General features: G+C 37.5%; 1 long non-coding RNA gene across 5 annotated transcripts in view; it reads right to left on the bottom strand.

The window, feature by feature from the left end:
• LOC110256462 (uncharacterized) overlaps nucleotides 1-14,288 on the bottom strand; it is a 133,021-nt gene that overhangs the window by 54,443 nt on the left and 64,290 nt on the right. Inside the window, exons 3-4 of one of the 5 annotated variants that reach the window (XR_014824977.1) lie at nucleotides 4,760-4,801; nucleotides 394-4,183 (exon numbers count right to left, since the gene is read on the bottom strand). The exons of 2 other annotated variants lie outside the window; for them this stretch is intronic. This is a non-coding gene — a long non-coding RNA (uncharacterized LOC110256462). Of the gene's footprint in view, nucleotides 1-393; nucleotides 4,184-4,759; nucleotides 4,802-14,288 lie in introns of those variants that run through there. 2 more of the 5 variants (XR_014824975.1, XR_002338003.2) reach the window with 2 other exon arrangements.

Raw genomic sequence — 14,288 nt, 5'->3', positions numbered from 1 at the left:
TTCTTACTGGGTCTGCATTTCCCAAGAGAGCAAGACTCTTATTTTATCTGGAAACATATTTTATTCTCCTGGAATCTTTAATGTGCTAGAAATAAGCAAAAAGTTGTATCATAGAAAAGCTACAGTGAACTGGGAAAAATAAAAGGTGATAGTGGGTGATGTGTAAAAAAATGCTGAAGGACTATTTAGGACAAATTGCTAACTGCTACTTAGAAGGTTTTCCCCACATTTTTGCTGTCATGGTATTGCAACACTTTAAAGATGTCATGATGTATTAAGAAGCAGGTTCTAGAAATCATAAGTATTTCCAAAACTATTGAGAGAATAAAAGCCTAAAAATATGAGATAGCCTAGAAATAAAGCAAAAAACAAAGACAAGTGTATCTGAAAATATCACTTGAAGAATGAAGGCTTTATTGCTCCAAACTGAAAAACACTTAAAAGAAAAAAAGAACATGATTTGTGACATTCATCCTGTATCTTTCAGGGCATACACAGTGAAACCAGTATAATGGAGACAATCAAATATTGGCCATTGTCACAAGGAAGAATGTGATCAGCAAATCAAAAATGCTAAACTTTTATTACAACACTGATGTGAAAATAAAAAGAAGTTTGCCAAAGCCACAGGCAGCAAATCTATCAGTGAAGCAGGGGGTGAAATCTGGAGGTGGTGGAGAGCACGTGGAACACAGGAAAAAGCACTCAGCTTCTAGAACCCTCTTCTCCCATCCATCTCTCTTTGTGGCAGTTGCCTTAATGGTTCATATTAGGAAATCTCCAGTGCTTCTTCACAAGGTGAATAACTTCATAGGGTTGTAGAAGTGAACTGTAAAACATACGTCTTTGCACTGGCCTGTCTGCACTCTTTACTTCTTGGATGTCCAAGGCTATATTAAGAGAAGTAGTGAGTCACTTCCCTGCCCCAACAGTTGGGCAAAAGCATGAAAACACCCACAATTGAAAGAGTAAGCTTCTTTTTGGGGGTAGCACAACTGCCCCCTATTTCCAGGTGGGAATCTCATTCAAATTGATATAGGTGTGTTCTTCCAGGAACATACACTTTTCTGCAACTCTGCTGTGTATGTTTTCCTATGCCTTCCCCTAGTGATCATCCCTATCTTTTGGAAGTAATCCCTACTTGCCAACGCTGTTTAAGGAACTCGTTAATCTTTATAGCTGACCCTTGAATAATGAATATCTGGACGGCACAAGTTCACTTAGGCATGGATATTTTTCAATTGTTTATACTACAGAACTACACATGATTGGTTGAACTCATGATTACGGAGAAACCACAGATATAGGGGGCAGGCTATAAATTATAGGCAGATTGACCCTTATGTTGTTCAAGGGTCAACTGTATGATGTTCCCTTTTAATAGCCTTCCTGTCCCGTTACACCTATTATATGCCATGCTGATGCCAGACTGAAAAACCATTCTCTGTCACCTCTAAATGTCCTAAGACTACCCGTCCATCAAGACCTAACTCAACTAGCACTTCCTCCAGGGAATTTTTCAATCTTCCAGCTGCCACTGAGCTTCCTTAAGATTTGGCAACTCTAGACCATCTCCATCTATGGCATGTGCAACTTTATAACTTAGACCAGAGCCACTTACATCATGAGTTTTTTCCCTACTAAATCATAAGTTGCTTAAAAGAGGATCAATGAGTGATTTCCCTTCATATGTAATTTATTTTTTAAAAAATGAATAAATGAATGAGGAAGTGCTTATTGCTTCCCTCACTGTATGATCAGCAACATTGTATCAATGCCTCAGAACTAAATACTAGGTCCACTGAAGATAAGCCTGCCTTCAGCTTGGTCTAGTCACTTGTTTCATTAATGTCTCCATAATGTTGTTCCATGATGCTTCATTAGTGGAATATCTTATTCCCTTTTTATGGAAATACCTAAATTTTTGCATGGCCTACATGGGCCTACAAGTTCTGCTTCAGATTTACTTGCCCTCTCTCTGTATCTTCTAACATTTTCCCCTTTACTCTGTGATTTCTATATTCACTGGCTTTTTTTTAAAATCCCCCAATATATGAAAGGGCTCTTGCAAATACTGCTCCTTCTTCCTGAAAAAAACTCCCTCCCCACATTGATTTCTTGCTTTTCATTTATTTAACTTTTACTCATCCTTCAGATAGTAATTACCTCAGGAAAACCTTCCTTGACTTCTTAATCTCAGCTCCTTTTTAAACACACTTTTATAGAATTGTATTTTATTCCTTCAGAGTACTTTTTCTATTTAGTAATTACATATTACATAGTGTCAGAATCACTATTGCTGAAAGTATGACATCCAACTATACCATAAGTTCTCAGACAACAAGGACGATATCTGGCTTTTGCTTATCTGTCCTACCTCTACCATCTTGAAGAATACCTAGCAGACATTCAAATTATATTCAGTAAATATTTGTTGAAAGAAAAAGTGGATGCATGAACACTTTTACCATAAATGCTGACTCTACGTCTAGGGTAACGCATTTCAACATTATGGGGCTGGTCAGACCTATGTAGGTTTGAATTCGTGCTCTTCTATCCACAGCTTTAACTTGAAAAATTGGTTAATTACTCTGGCTCCCAGTTGGCCTAACTGAAAATTAAGAATAATAATGCTTACCCTCATGGGGTTGATGTATAGGCAAGGGTGCCTGATATTATTGAGAATGGTGGATGCTTAATAAAAGCCAATTCCCTCTTCCTTTCCTCAGCAAATTCTGGGCTATGTGGTTATGCTTATTTGATTCCATACAATCAAATAAAGATTGAATAAAAGATCTTTAAGTACACAGAATCCATGGTCAAAAGACCTTATGTTTGTTTGCTTTTATTCATTTAATAGCAAAGTAGGTATGGCTTAGACTAGATAAAGCTTTGTAGATGATGAAAATTGAGTTTTGATTTTTTTCTAAGCATAATGGGAAGATATTGAAGGGTTTTCCTTAGAGACACAAGGAAGCTTTCTACTATTAGGTTTAGTTCTCCAGCCTGGGAAAAGGCAATGAGATGCACAGAGCTTTTATGGCATTTGACTTCGTAGGACAGAATCAAAGAATATAGAATGTATTATATAGGTCAATCATTGCTAGATTAAATATTTAAGAGTAAAAAATAGGAAAATTTGGCTAAAATGATACCATTTGGAAAACTAACTGCAAAAATTTCCTGAAAGTTCCCCAAGCAGTTGGGACAAGGCTAGGTCAGTGGTGTGACAGTTAGGTATGTACAATCCCCAAGCTTCTAAAGCTGCATGGGCCTACAGATTTTCATAATGATCCCAAGGAGTCCCTTCTCTTGCTTTCTTCTCTCCTCCTTTTCTACCTACAAATTGTGAAATTCTAGAACAGTCTTGCAGCTATAGCAGAAATGTCCATTTTAAACCATTCAGTGAAGGAACAGCAATAATTTAGGCACAAGAGACCTGTGTTGTGAGATGTGAGGGATGCCATGGAAACTATATGCCTAAATTCTCCCCTTTCAGGTCTACTAAATACAGTGCCTGAATGGATTCCATTCTTTGGATAAGAAATTTTCTCTCTAGTCTAAGAAAAGAGAAAAACTAAAACAAATTACAACATAAGAAAACGACTGAATTGAGTTGATTAGAAGCCACCTAAGTCAATTCTCCAATACCAGGTTTTCTCCACCTCCAAATCTGTCTGAGAAATGAATATATTGTAGGGGAAGAAGAAGTTTTCCTTGACTCTGTTAGGGTCTCTGACTGGGTCTGAAAAGGAAACTGACAAAGACAGACTAATGGGAGAAAAAGACATACACATTTATTTAATGTAGTTTTCATGTGACACAGGCGACTTAAGGAAATGAAGACCTAAGTACATTTATGCCAGCACTGATGAAGAGTGAACAGTGGTGGAGGAAATATGATAATGAGTATGAGGCAATTGTAATAAACTCGGCTAAACTTAACAAGCCCAGCATGTTAGCATTCTTCTTGGCATCCCGAAGAGTGCCCCTTTCCATTGGGTAGAGGGGGGCACCTCTCACATGGTTTTATGGCCTCTTTCAGGAGAGAAAGGCAAGGTGAAGAAGACAAATAGAGTGGGCTTCTGCTTCTGCTGTTTTCCTTCAGCTTAAATTTTTCAGCATCTCAAGGTATCATATTTTGTTAGCATGTCCTGAATCCCACAAATCTTGGCTGTTGAAACTGAAAATGAGCAAGGCATCTATCTCTTACTTATTCTTTAACCATCTCTGAAATCAACTGAATGACCCCTCTCTCTACAAAATCTAACTTATTTTCCTGGGCACATGTTTGAATAAATAACCTTTAGTTTCCTTAAGTTCTCAAACTGGTAGTTTATAGTCAAACACTTTTCCCACGGAAATAAATTTCAGACTAATTAATTTATAAGGAAAAGATCAAAGGTACTAAGTATGTAAAGGAGAGCTAGGGACCAAAGTTCAGGATTGTGACTGCCTACAAATATTTGAAGGTGTAAATACCACAAAGACTAAAAATCAAGTAACACAGAATAGGATTTTGATAAAATTAAGAGACCAGCATCATATTGACAGGATCTGGACCACGAATAAGATTTCATGGAGTATAACCACTTTTGGAAATGAAATTGTAAATTTTCTTCCTTTAGTTAAAAGATAAGACATAATACAAAAGTTCTTTTTGAAGGCAGAAAACAGAGTTCAGTAAGTATTCATTAATAGTTGCCCATGATTGGGCAACAAGCCAATCTTTTTCCTTATAATCCAGGATTCTACTTACCATTGCTATTCTTTATAGCTCCTGATTCCTCTTACAGCCAGGCTTGAGAGATAAAAGAAGATCACATCAAATAAAACAGCCCTGTGATATGTACTTGTCTCACTAGGAATGCACTTAGAAACCAATTTTCCATCATGAATGGAGAAGGCTTAGCTATACCAAAAAAGTCTGGCCCTCTCCCAAAACCATATTTTTATAAAAATATAGTCAAGAATGGGACTTGGAACTTCTCCATATCTGAATACTTAATTTTCAAAAGAGCAATTACATTTCTTATGGCTCGACAATGTCAAAGTACTTAGTAACCTTTTAAAATTTTTTACTGTTTTTTTTATAGCAGTTGCACTTTAATTATCACCAGAAGGAATTTTGATATAATCAATGATAAAATTTTAATTTAAAACAAAATCTCATTTTTTTAAAAACAGATAGCTTTATGGATTAGTGCATCTTACCACTCATCCTATAGTCTACGTATACATGAAGTTATTCCTACAAAATATTAAGAGTACCAAAGCATAACATGTTTTAGCTGAGGTCATCCTGGGGCTCTGTGCTTCTTTTTCTCAATAATTTTGCCTCAGATAATTTGCAATCCCTTATATGTACCATGTAAGCAATTGGTTAATGAATAGGTAAATGAATAGGTAATGAAATTGACTTGTCTTAGAGCACTCGAGTCTTTCCCCAAAGGGTAGAGATATTATGTGGTTCTATGTTTGAATAAATATGAAAATAAAGATATATTTCTTCAAAGCTTTTTAAAACCCCAAATGAGGTACCTGTGTCTCTTGAGAACCAATAGGATAGGATCAAGTGTTTATCAAAACCTCTGTAGAAATGAAGGTGAAGTAAAAAGTGAATTCAATTTCCAGGCCAAAAAACTGCCCTCCTCAACTCCACACAATAGCCCAATTCCCAGCAGAAAATCTTCTGCAGCTCTGTAATTGTTTCAGTTTAGTCAACGACAAATAGACATAAGGAGACCTTGAACTACTTTAAACAATTTACATTGAAAAAAAATCTCAAAACTTGAAGCAAGTGATTTTTTTATATTTTAAAAATATGTACAACTGCTTCACTTATCAGTCTTACTTTGCATATGCTGATATAGCCTTCAAAATACTTTTCTAACCATGAGAAGAGTCTCAATACTATTACTCATGAATTTTTTATATTGGCTTCAGTTGCGTAAGGCTGGGGCTTTAAAACAGTTTTCTTACATAAAGATGCAAATCTAAAAATCTAAGCGCATATTGTTTCCCCTCCTTGCTTCTTTAGGAAATAAATGTGATGTTCATTTCATTGAGAATTTAGCAGGTATTCTAAGAAGCCACCTAAAAATAAATTCATCATGAAGCTGTAATCATTAAGCTGACTTTCTTAAACGTCAGGCCAGCTAAAAATGTGATTACAGTCGTGCCCTCCTTCTCCACAGAAGATACATTCCAGCATCTCCAGTAGATGCCTGAAACCATAAGGAACCCTATACATATTAAGTTTTTTCCTATACATAACAGTGATAAAAATTAATTTATAAATTAGACTAAAGTTAAAAACAATAACAATGAAATAGAAGTATTATAATAATATACTACAACAAAAGTTATGAAAATGTGGTCCCTTTTTCTCTTTCAAAATATCTTGTACTGTATTCAGCTGCCTTCTTGTGATGATGGGAGATGGTACCATGCCTATGTGACAAGATGAAATGAAATGAATGATGTAGGCATTGTGACTGAACATTAGGCTACTATGGACCTCCTGATGATTATATTAGAAGAAGGATTATCTGCTTGGGTTATCCTGGCTCATCAAGCCAGGACAATGGCAATGGTTACATATTAGCAGCAGACTAAGCTGATGCTTGAGGACCCATTTGATGGATGGAGTGGGATGGTACATATTGGCAAGAGATTTCATCATGCTACTCAGAAGAGCTCAAGTTTAAAACTCACAAATTGTTTATTTCTGGAATTTTTTATTTAGTAATTTAGATTGTGGTTGACCATGAGTAACTGAAACCACAGAAAGCAAAACCATGGATAAAAAATAGTCCTGTAGTTCTGGGGAAATACAGTCTTTTTCAGGAGCAGTCTCAAGACCAATTTGATAAATGTGTAAAAACCTATCTAAAAAACTGCTGTAAAATCATACTGACACTTCATTAGTCAATCAGAGTTATATAACAACCATTATTTCTAAATTAGTGATAAATACTAAGATCATCTTAAAGATTTGGGGGGAAACTGTTTTAAAGAACATAGTCTTGGAGTTCCTGTCGTGGCACAGTGGTTAAGGAATCCGACTAGGAACCATGAGACTGTGGGTTCGATCCCTGGCCTTGCTCAGTGGGTTAGGGATCGGTGTTGCTGTGAGCTGTGGTGTAGGTTACAGACGTGGTGGCTTGGATCCTGCCGACTGGACTCCTAGCCTGGGAACCTCCATATGCTGCAGGAGCGGCTCAAAAAATGCCAAAAAAAAGACAAAAAAAAGAACATAGTCTATCCATTCTCTCAAGTTCTTCAGCAATTTGATCCATGATTATAACTTTTCTGAAAGGTCTTACAAGTTCACATGATTCAAGACATTCAAGGTTTTTAGGTGAAAATTGTCCCTTCCTATTCTGGGTGCAAGTATTTCTCTTGGGAGTTTATGGGGTTTTTGAAGCAATGAAGTGTAAGCTATCCATTTCCACAGAGCACATGATCCCTTTCAGCTCCATAGACTTCAGCACATGACCTGTGGTTCTGCAACAGAGAGGAAACCTTTCCTGTCTTGCTTGAGTTCTCTTTTCACTGATTATTCTCAAAACTAAACGCTCTTTTTTTTTTTTTTTTTTTTTTTGTCTTTTCTAGGGCCACACCCACAGCATATGGAGGTTCCCAGGCTTCCTAGGCTAGGGGTCTAATCAGAGCTGTAGCCGCCGGCCTGTGCCAGAGCCACAGCAACTCAGGATCTGAGCTGCGACTGCAACCTATACTACAGCTTAGGACAACACCAGATCCTTAACCCACTGAGCGAGGCCAGGGATCGAACATGCAAGCTCATGGTTCCTGGTTGGATTCGTTAACCACTGAGCCACAACAGGAATTCCTAAACACTATTTCTAAGCCACAGTTTTTATTCTGTATATTTCGATGATTTTTTTTTGTTTTTTTTGCCTTTTGTCTTTTTAGGGCCACACCCGTGGCATATGGAGGTTCCTAGGCTAGGGGTCTAATTGGAGCTGTTGCTGCCAGCCTATGCTATAGCCACAGCAACGCAAGATCTGAGCCGTGGATGCAACCTATACCACAGCTCATGACAGTGCTAGATCCTTAACCCACTGAGCAAGGCCAGGAATCGAACTTGCAACCTCATGGTTCCTATCAGATTCATTTCTGCTGTGCCAGGACAGGAACTCCACATTTTGATGAGTAGGAAAAAAAAAAAATTGTATTGGGGAAATAACTAAAAAATAAATAAATAAATTTTAAAAAAAAGAAAGAAAAATCATTTGTTTCTCTGAAGACCATCTTATGTTCCCACTTAATTCTACCCTTCTTATTTAAAAAATCTTCTTGTAAGTCAGTTGCATTTCTGTATACCAGCAATGAAACATTAGAAAAGGAATACAAAAATATGATACCTTTTAAAATTGTACCTCACAAAATCAAATACCTCAGAATACACCTGACCAAAGAGGTAAAGGACCTATATGCCGAGAACTATAAAACTTTAATCAAAGAAATCAAAGAAGATGTAAAGAAATGGAAAGATATTCCATGTTCCTGGATTGGAAAAATCAATATTGTGAAAATGGCCATACTACCCAAAGCAATCTACAGATTCAATGCAATCCCTATCAAATTACCCATGACATTTTTCACAGAACTAGAACAAACAATCCAAACATTTATATGGAACCACAAAAGACCCAGAATCGCCAAAGCAATCCTGAGAAACAAAAACCAAGCAGGAGGCATCACTCTCCCAGACTTCAAGAAATACTACAAAGCCACAGTCATCAAAACAGTGTGGTACTGGTATCAAAACAGACAGACAGACCAATGGAACAGGATAGAGAATCCAGAAATAAACCCTGACACCTATGGTCAATTAATCTTTGACAAGGGAGGCAAGAACATAAAATGGGAAAAAGAAAGTCTATTCAGCAAGCATTGCTGGGAAACCTGGACAGCTGCATGCAAAGCAATGAAGCTAGAACACACCCTCACACCATGCACAAAAATAAACTCCAAATGGCTGAAAGACTTAAATATACGACAGGACACCATCAAACTCCTAGGAGAAAACATAGGCAAAACACTCTCTGACATCAACATCATGAATATTTTCTCAGGTCAGTCTCCCAAAGCAATAGAAATTAGAGCAAAAATAAACCCATGGGACCTCATCAAACTGAAAAGCTTTTGCACAGCAAAGGAAACCCAAAAGAAAACAAAAAGACAACTTACAGAATGGGAGAAAATAGTTTCAAATGATGCAACTGACAAGGGCTTAATCTCTAGAATATATAAGCAACTTATACAACTCAACAGCAAAAAAACCAATCAATCAATGGAAAAATGGGCAAAAGACCTGAATAGACATTTCTCCAAAGAAGATATACAGATGGCCAACAAACACATGAAGAAATGCTCAACATCGCTGATTATAAGAGAAATGCAAATCAAAACTACCATGAGATACCACCTCACACCAGTCAGAATGGCCATCATTAATAAATCCACAAATAACAAGTGCTGGAGGGGCTGTGGAGAAAAGGGAACCCTCCTGCACTGCTGGTGGGAATGTCAACTGGTACAGCCACTATGGAGAACAGTTTGGAGATACCTTAGAAATCTATACATAGAACTTCCATATGACCCTGCAATCCCACTCTTGGGCATCTATCTGGACAAAGCTCTACTTAAAAGACACATGCACCCGCATGTTCATTGCAGCACTATTTACAATAGCCAGGACATGGAAACAACCTAAATGTCCATCGACAGATGATTGGATTCGGAAGAGGTGGTATATATACACAATGGAATACTACTCAGCCATAAAAAAGGATGACATAATGCCATTTGCAGCAACATGGATGGAACTAGAGAATCTCATACTGAGTGAAATGAGCCAGAAAGACAAAGACAAATACCATATGATATCACTTATAACTGGAATCTAATATCCAGCACAAATGAACATCTCCTCAGAAAAGAAAATCATGGACTTGGAGAAGAGACTTGTGGTTGCCTGATGGGAGGGGGAGGGAGTGGGAGGGATCGGGAGCTTGGACTTATCAGATACAACCTAGAATAGATTTACAAGGAGATCCTGCTGAATAGCATTGAGCACTATGTCTAGATACTCATGTCGCAACAGAAGAAAGGGTGGGGGAAAAACTGTAACTGCAATGTATACATGTAAGGATAACCTGACCCCCTTGCTGTACAGTGGGAAAAAAAAAAAAATCTTCTTGTAAAAAGCCACAGAGGGAGTTCCCATTGTGGCTCAGCAGGTTAAGAACCTAACATAGTATCTCTAAGGATGTGAGATACGAGTTCAATCCCTGGCCTTCTCAGTGGGTTAAGGATCTGGCATTGCTGTGGCTGCAGCGTAGGCCAGCAGCTGCAACTCTGATTCAGTCCTTAGGCTGGGAACCTCCATATGTCACAGATGTGGCCGTAAAAGGAAAAAAACAAAAAACAAACAAAAATGCCACAAAGAATTTAAGGGCTTATAATTCCCATAAGGTTGGGATTCACATGCCAAGAGACTCCCCAGCCCATGGAGGCTGATGACTCAGACACATCCTTCCCCTTTTTCTTCTCCCCTACCCTCCTCTTGCTGTATTTGTAAGCAGAGCAATGGATAGGTTCTCAAGTCAATAGATACCTTCAAATAGTTCTTATTAAGAGGGGACAGCTTTAACTCAGATAACTTTCTTAATGGATTGTTATGAGTTGTCCTTTTATTTTTATTTACTTATTTATTTTTTGTCTTTTTGTCTTTTAGGGCCACACCTGCAGCATATGGAGGTTCCCAGGCTAGGGGTCTAATTGGAGCTGTAACCACCGGCCTACACCAGAGCCACAGCCAACTCCAGATCCGAGCCACATCTGCGACCTACACCACAGCTCACGGCAACACCAGAGCCTTAACCCGCTGAGTGAGGCGAGGGATTGAACCCACATCCTCATGGACGCTAGTCAGATACTCTAAGTGCTGAGCCACAATGGGAATGCCTGTCTTTTTATTCTTAAAGCTGCAAATACTAATTTTAGAGCATCTGACTCTAATTTCAGGACTCCTGAGTAAAAATGGATTGGCTTAGGAGCTTATACTTTACTTTATAGAAATATTTTTATGTAAGCAAAAGGAAGCAAAATTAAAGATTAGAAATTCCTTTAAGGGTAAAAAGGAGTCTCTAGTTCCATCCATGTTGCTGTGAATGGCATTATTTTGTTCTTTTTTATGGCTGAGTAGTATTCCAACTATGTCTGGCCCTTTATGATGGAGCATGATAATGTTAAGAAAAAAGAATGCATACATGTATGTGTAACTGAGTCACCATGCTGTACAGCAGAAAATTGACAGAACACTATAAACCACCTATAATGGAAAAAAAAATCATTATATATAAAAAAAGAATAAAACATAGTAGAAAGAATATGCCACAGATCAGAGGGGAAGGAGCAGAACATCAAGAGAAGGTGCAGCATGGATGAGAAATAGAAAGGACAGACTCACTTCAAAGACAATTGGGGGGAATGTTGTTGCCTTTTGAATATATTTCAATCTAAGTTATTCATTGGGACCTCAGAAATAAACACTTTCCTCAGAAAGGGAAGCTGGTAGTTTATGTAAGCTGGAAAAATCTTGAAAAAGGTAGTTAACCTATCACTGATAGTCTAATAGATTAACATACTGCATGCTGCAGGGTTTGGTAGCTAAATATAACAGTATCTCAATGTGTTAACTATTACTTGTAGACCTGAATAAATCAGGGCAGTGAAGAGACCAACTGTTCTTTAATATTATTCAACTAGTACCAAAGGAGGGGAGCAAAATGATTACCCTCAGACTAAAGAGGCTCAGATCAATAAATGAGTCATGCATTCTCCTGAATGGAGGTAAAGAGAAATAGATAGTTTTGACACTTCTTTGGAAATAGATGTTAATGAACTCTGTGTATGAGAGGTTGAGAAACCAGGACAACTCCTAGGTATTTGACTTGAGCTTCTGTGTGGATGCTACTGCCATTTGCTGACATAGGGATAAGGCAGTAAAGTCAAGAGCTCCATTTTAAACATCATACATATGAAATGTCAAATACATATTTATTGGGGATGTCAAGAAACATGACATCTATAGCTCTAAGGAGAGGTAAGGGTGACAGAAAGGCTTGAGAGTCATCAACAAATAGAAAGATTTAAAGTAATGGGAAGGAATGAGAATAGAGAGGAAGTTTAAAGAGAAATAATATTGGCACTTCAGCACTTAAAGTCAGGGTATGAAATGAAGAGGTAGGAATGAAGGGAGGCAGGCAGAAAGAGGAGACCATGATGGCATAAAAAAGCAAATAATGAGGAACTTCCTGTGCCCCCGGGGGGAGTGATCAATTTATTAAACACTTCTGAAAACAGATTATGATGAAGACAAGACATGAAGATCATTGTGGACATGGATGCATCAGTACAATTTTAGGGAGGGGGGCCATATTTTAAGGATGTGGAAAATAAGTTATTGGTTATAAAGTGGAGAAATCAGTGTAAAATTTCATGTAAGGAATTTTATTTGAGAGATGCAAAAAATGAAGCCATAATTAGAGTTGATATGGAATAAAGGATTTTTTTTTTTTAAGTAGAGAGATACTAAAGCATAGTAGTAGAAATGTAATGATAATATGAGGGAATTACCTAATATGTTTGAGGGTTTGTTCCTGTTTTTTTAATTTGCTGATACAGCATCAGACAGTATGAATTCAGCATCTGTAGCTGATGGAGAGAGAAATGGTGACCTCTTCTGAGCTGGGACTGACGGATTGTCACTACCAGAATTTGGAAGTAGGATTCTAAAAAACCCACACATGGATCTCTTGGGGCCTGAGTGACTCCTTATCCTTATATTTCAATGCTGGTACTCTTCTTCTAAATGACTTTTTTTGTTTAAGTGAATTTGGATGGATTTTTCCATAACATTTAAAGATCAGTAGGAACACAGTGTTAAAATCTCCAGAAGTTCTCCAGATCTATAATCATGCTCTTTTTTTTTTTTTTTTTCGCCATTTCTTGGGCCGCTCCCACGGCATATGGAGGTTTCCAGGCTATGGGTCCAATAGGAGCCGTAGCCACTGGCCTATGCCACAGCCACAGCAACGCAGGATCCGAGCCATGTCTTCGACCTACACCACAGCTCACGGCAACGCCAGATCCTTAACCCACTGAGCAAGGCCAGGGATTGAACCTGAAACCTCATGGTTCCTAGTTGGATTCGTTAACCACTGAGCCACAACGGGAACTCCTATAATCACGCTCTTTTACATTGTGACTCTTCAATGAAGAGACAAAATTAAGATGTTTTCCAATATATTTGGTTCTGCAATAATTTTGTGAAGACTATTTCAGGGGACTAATGAGCATATGAAAACAATGTACAATATTACCTACTTTATGCTTTTAACTCAAATTACTTGGAGGTTCATCTTTATGTTTTACCTATTTTTACTTCTGCATTCATCTCTTCACCCTTTACCTATTTCACCCAAATTCCATATATCAAGCCTATAGTTTTCTTGATAATTTTATCCCTGACTACCTCTGAAACTCAAAGATTTGTCATTCAAGGTAAGAATTCCATTGTCTCTCACAAACTCTTACGATCCAAGAAATATCTCCTCAAACTACTTATACCAATTTTTGAATATCTAAGTGCTAACAAAATACATTTTCTTTAGTTAAAAAAACAGGTAACAGAAAATGCACAAACTTTCTAAATCTATACTATTATTTCCCATTTTCTTGAAGCAGAGACTACACAACTTATTAGGGAACCTCAAAATGCTCTATTTTCATAGCTTCTAGAAGCTTGGAATGCTCATAAATACAGAACATGCCAAATGCATATTCCTTTTAACTATGAGGTGCTGTTTGGCTTTGCACTGCCTAGTGACATGTTTCCATTTTAATGATGTTTGAATTTAGCATAGCAATTGGATTCCCTTTCAAATCTGGTACATTGAAATTCCACCTGCTTATCCACATCTCTTACTAAAAATTAAAATCTTAATGATCACAGTAAGGGAAAAACAATTAAGAACTTCCTAAAATGTACTTTTCGATACTGATATTTATATCAAACATGTGTTGCAATGACACGTTTTGCATTTCAAACCAGAAACACTGGCTTATAGACACTTCCGTGCATTTATAGCCTTAATCAAGAAGAAACTATTTGCTTTCCACATAGCAATTAAGGCACAGAAACAATTAAGGTTTTTGCTAAATAGCCTCCTATACTTTATTACAGTTTACCT

Source organism: Sus scrofa, chromosome 13 (assembly GCF_054392235.1).
Source record: "Sus scrofa isolate SSC_HxYL_T2T_F1_AM1 chromosome 13, Sscrofa_HxYL_maternal_Yorkshire_Landrace_v2.0, whole genome shotgun sequence".
NCBI classification, from domain to species: domain Eukaryota; kingdom Metazoa; phylum Chordata; class Mammalia; order Artiodactyla; family Suidae; genus Sus; species Sus scrofa.
The sequence above is the reverse complement of the archived record's forward strand: the minus strand, read 5'-3'. Positions and strand labels throughout refer to the sequence as shown.